This window comes from Macaca mulatta, chromosome 15, assembly GCF_049350105.2.
Source record: "Macaca mulatta isolate MMU2019108-1 chromosome 15, T2T-MMU8v2.0, whole genome shotgun sequence".
Taxonomy (NCBI): Eukaryota; Metazoa; Chordata; class Mammalia; order Primates; family Cercopithecidae; genus Macaca; species Macaca mulatta.
Window position 1 is genome coordinate 43,458,374 of NC_133420.1, and position 4,946 is coordinate 43,463,319.

At 37.8% G+C, this 4,946-nt stretch overlaps 1 pseudogene; it reads right to left on the reverse strand.

The window, feature by feature from the left end:
* Positions 1-1,043: 1,043 nt before the first annotated feature.
* Positions 1,044-2,028, reverse strand: LOC707503 (serine/threonine-protein kinase PRP4 homolog pseudogene; annotated as a pseudogene).
* Between the last annotated feature and the right edge of the window lie 2,918 nt (positions 2,029-4,946).

Consider the following 4,946-nt stretch of genomic DNA (forward strand, 5'->3'; position numbering starts at 1 on the left):
AGTTGCAATGCCAAAAAAAAAAAAAGATCAATTATCACACATGCAAGTAATTCTGCCACAAAGCTAACATTCCCCATTTGTCAGTTGTTCCAATAAAATGACATCTTAAAACACCAGAGCTGTCAATGGTGTAGCTTACCTTCAGTGTACTGAATGCGGTACACAACCTGCTTTTTCTTTTTTTTTTCTTAGTTTTACTTTACTTGAAGTCTGGGATATATGTGCAGAACGTGCAGGTTTGTTACATAGGTATACATGTGCCATGGTAGTTTGCTGCACCTATCAACCTATCATCTAGGTTTTAAGCCCTGCATGCATTAGGTGTTTGTCCTAATGCTCTCCCTCCCTTTGTCCCCTACCCCAACAGCCCCGGTGTGTGATGTTCCCCTCCCTGTGTCCATGTGTTCTCATTGTTTAACTCCCACTTATGAGTGAGAACATGCGGTGTTTGGTTTTCTGTTCCTGTGTTATTTTGCTGAGAATGATGGCTTCCAGCTTCATCCACGTCCCTGCAAAGGACAAGAACTCATTCTTTTTTATGGCTGCATAGTATTCTGTGGTATATATGTGCCACATTTTCTTTAAGGAGACCATCCCTGCAGGCAGGCTCAAGAAGGAACAGACCCCTTTCGGCACTGAATACATCAACGGCATGCTGCACCTAGGAAAACATGAATATAAACAGCGTTTATGCTGGCCATTTTATCTGAAGACCAAAATGAAGCCAAGTCTGCTAAAAACAAATCAACCACCCAATATTACTACTCGTTTTATAACAGATGCTTTTGTCTTTCATGTGAACTGCAACCATATACATTAGCACTGTAATTTTCTTCAGTCTTGGCAATTTAAAACAGTTCTGTGGTGAAATTTCACATAAGACACAAAACAGATTAACTAACATTTCTAAAAGAAATTCAAATATATCATGCTTCCTCAAATCTGCTGGAGAAATATTTATAAGTTTATATTCATTAATAAAGTGCTGTGAAATTTCTTCAGTCCCTGTATTTACTCAAACCCTTGGAGTTTCTTCATCTTGCTTAAATTTTGTCCTGGATGAAGGCATGCTGTAGGGCCTGGTTGATGCTAATTCATTTAGCTAGGCCCAACATTAGAATCTGGTCCAACAAGTCCTTTAGCTGGTATACTTTTTTACATCAGTCTTCAGGAAGTGTCTGGCACCCAATCAAGTCAGCCAATAGGTCCTTAGTTGGATTAATGGTGCTCATAACAATAACTTTCTCCCTGTCTGTTACTTTATCAACTTCTATGTACATGAAGTTGAGATTTTGATCAAAATGCTGATCTTTGAATGCACCTTTTGAATCATCGTATTTGGCATCTTTCCTTTGAGATTCATCACAAGCTTCAATATACAGTTATTAGTTTTGCCAGGAAATAAAATTTTTCCAGTATAGAGTCCATTTAAGGTGCAACTTACTGACCACATATGTATACCATAGTCACAGCTTTTACCTATAATGATTTCAACAGCACGATAAAATCTACTGACAAGATAAGGTATAACGTCATTATCCGCAACATGTGAAGCCAACCCCAGAGCACAAACTTTAAAATAGTTTCTGATGATTAACCAGGATATTGTCTGGCTTGTTGTCTACATGTAGGATATCGCATATTTTGAGGAATTTCAATGCCAGGAAAAACTGCTGACTATGGGATCTTACAGCTTTAATATGAAAACCAGTATCTTTATCATATTTTTTAACACCTCTTGTAAGTTTATACTGAGAGGCTCGAATATGAGACAGAGATATTTGTGATAGAAGCACCTGAAGAGTCGCAGACAATGAAGTTTGTCATCAGGATCGGCATCAAATTCTTTCAAGAATTTATGTTTCTTATGTTTACTTCTGTGTTTATACTTTTTTTACTTATTTTGTTCTTATTTTGAGATTGGTCTTCTGATACTTCTCCATTTTCTTCATGTATACTCTTTTCAGAATTATCAGCATCTTCCATCTCCGGCTGTTCCCGCAGTGTCTGGGTCTCCGCCGGGGCCATCTTGAACTTCCTGACTCTGCCGCCACTGTGATGGTGGCTTCCTGGACCGTGAAAGGCAGTGGAAATGGAAGAAGGAAAAGAGCTGCCGCACATGTGCCTCTTGTTCCCTTTTTAGTGTTCATGTGTACTCAATGTTTAGCTCCCACTTTTGAATGAGAACAGGCAGTATTTGGTTTTCTGTTCTGCATTAATTCACTTAGGATCATAGCTTCCAGCTGCATCCATGTTGCTGCAAAGACCATGATTTTGTTTTTTATGGCTTCATAGTATTCCATGGTGTATATGCACTACATTTTCTTTATCCATTCTAGGTTGAGTCCATGTCTTTGCTATTGTGAATAGTATTGCAATAAATATACGGGTGCATGTGTCTTTTTGGTAGAATGATTTATTTTCCTTTGGGTATATACCCAGTAATAGGATTGTTGGGTCAAATGGTAGTTCTTAGTTCTTTGAGAAATCTCCAAACTGCTTTCCACAGTGACTGAATTAATTTGCATTCCCACCAGCAGGGTATAATTGTTCCCTTTTCTCCTCAACCTTGCTAACATTGTTGTTTCTTGACTTTTTAATACTCGTCATTCTGACTGGTGTGAGATGGTATCTCATTGTGGTTTTGATTTGCATTTCTCTAATGATCAATGTTGTTGAGCATTTTTTCATATACTTGTTGCCACATGTATGTCTTCTTTTGAGAAGTGTCTGTTCATGTCCTTTGCCCATTTTTTAAAGAGGTTGCTTGTTCTTCACTTGTTGATTTAAGTTCCTTATAGACTCTGAATATTAGACTTTGTCAGATGCATACTTTGCTAATGTTTTCTCCCATTTTGTAGGTTGACTGTTTATTCTGTTGATAGTTTATTTTGCTGTGCAGAAGCTCTTTAGTTTAATTTGACCTCACTTGTCTGTATTTGCTTTTGTTGCAGCTGCCTTTGGAGACTTCATCATGAAATCTTTGTCAAGGCCTATGTCCAGAATAGTAATTTTTAGGTTTTCTTTTATGGTCTTTATAATTTTAGGTCTTATATTTAAGTCTCTAATCTATTTCGAGTTGATATTTATGTATGTGGTAAAAGGAAGGAGCTTGGTTTCAATCTTCTGCATATGGCTAGCCAGTTATCACAGCACCATTTAATCAATAGAGAGTCCTTTCCCATTGCTTGTTGTTGTCGGCTTTCCCAAAGATCAGATGGTTGTAGATGTGTAGCTTTATTTCTGGGTTCTCTAACCTGTTTTATTCGTCTATGTGTCTGTTTTTATAACAGTTCTATGCTGTTTTGCTTACTGTAACCTTGTAGTATAAAGTCGGGTAGTGTGATGCCTCCAGCTTTGTTTTTTTACTTACGATTGCTTTGACTATTCAGGCTTTTTTTATTCCATATAAATCTTAGAATTGTTTTTTCTAATTCTGTGAAAAATGATTTGGTAGTTTGATACAAATAGCATTGAATCTGTATATTGCTTTAGGATGTATGGCTATGGTTTTTTGGTTTTTGTTTTTTGTTTTTTGAGACATAGTCTTGCTCTATCACCAGGCTGGAGTGCAGAGGCACAACCTCGGCTCACTGCAACCTCCACCTCCTGAGTTCAAGAGGTTCTCCTGTCTCAGCCTCTCAAGGAGTTGGGATTACAGGTGTGTGCCACCACCCCCAGCTAATTTTTTGTATTTTTAGTAGAGAGGGGGTTTCACCATGTTAGCCAGGATGGTTTCAATTTCCTGATCTCGTGATCCACCCGCCTCGGCCTCCCAAAGTGCTGGGATTACAGGCATGTGCCACCCTGCCCAGCCGGCCATTTTAACATTGATTCTTCCTATCTATGAGCACGAACCATTTCTTCATTTGTTTGTGTCATCTCTGATTTCTTTCAGTGGTGTTATGTAATTCTTGTAGGATATTTCACCTCCTTCTTTTAGCTGTATTCCCAGGTATTATTCTTTTATGGCTATTGTGAATGGGATTGCATTTTTTATTTGACTCTCAGGTTGGACATTATTTGTGTATAGAAATGCTACTGATTTTTGTGCATTGATTTTGTATCCTGAAACTTCAGTGAAGTTGTTTATCCATTCCAGGAGCCTTTGGGCAGAGGCTATAGGGTTTTATAGGTATAATAGCATCTGTGAAGAGAAATAGTTTGACTTCCTCTCTTCCTATTTGGATGACTTTTATTTCGTTCTCTTGCCTGATTTCTCTGGCTGGGACTTCTAGTACTATGTAAATAGGAATGGTGAAAGTGGGCATCCTTGTCTTGTTCTAGTTCTCAAGGAGAATGCTTCCAGTTATTGCCCATTCAGTAGGATGTTGGCTGTGGGTTTGTCATAGATGGCTTTTTTTCTTTTGAGATATGTTTCTTCCATTTTTAGTTTGTCGAGGAATTTTAGTATGAAGAGATGTTGAATTTTATCAAAAGCCTTGTTGTTTTTAGCCTTGTTTATATAATGAATCACATTTAGTGATTTGCATATGTTAAACCCAACTTGCATCCCAGGAATAAAGCCTACTTGTTTGTGGCCAATTAGCTGTTTGATGTGCTTCTAGATTTGGTTTGCTAGTATTTTGTTGAGGATTGCTGCATCTATGATCTTCAGGAATACTGGCCTTAAGTTTTCTTTTTTTATCTTGTCTCTGCCAGGTTTTGGTATCAGAATGATGCTGGTCTCAGAGAATGAGTTATGGAGGAGTCCCTTTACTTCAACTTTTTTGGAATAATTTCAGTAGGGTTCATACCAGTTCTTCTTTGTACATCTAGTAGTATTTGGCTGTGAATCCATCTAGTCCAAGGCTTTTTCTGGCTGGTAGGATTTTTTTTTAATTACTTATTCCATTTCAGAACTTATTATTGGTCTGTTCAGGATTTCAATTTCCTCCTGGTTCTATCTCGGGAGGTTGCATGTTTTCAGGAATTTACCCATTCAT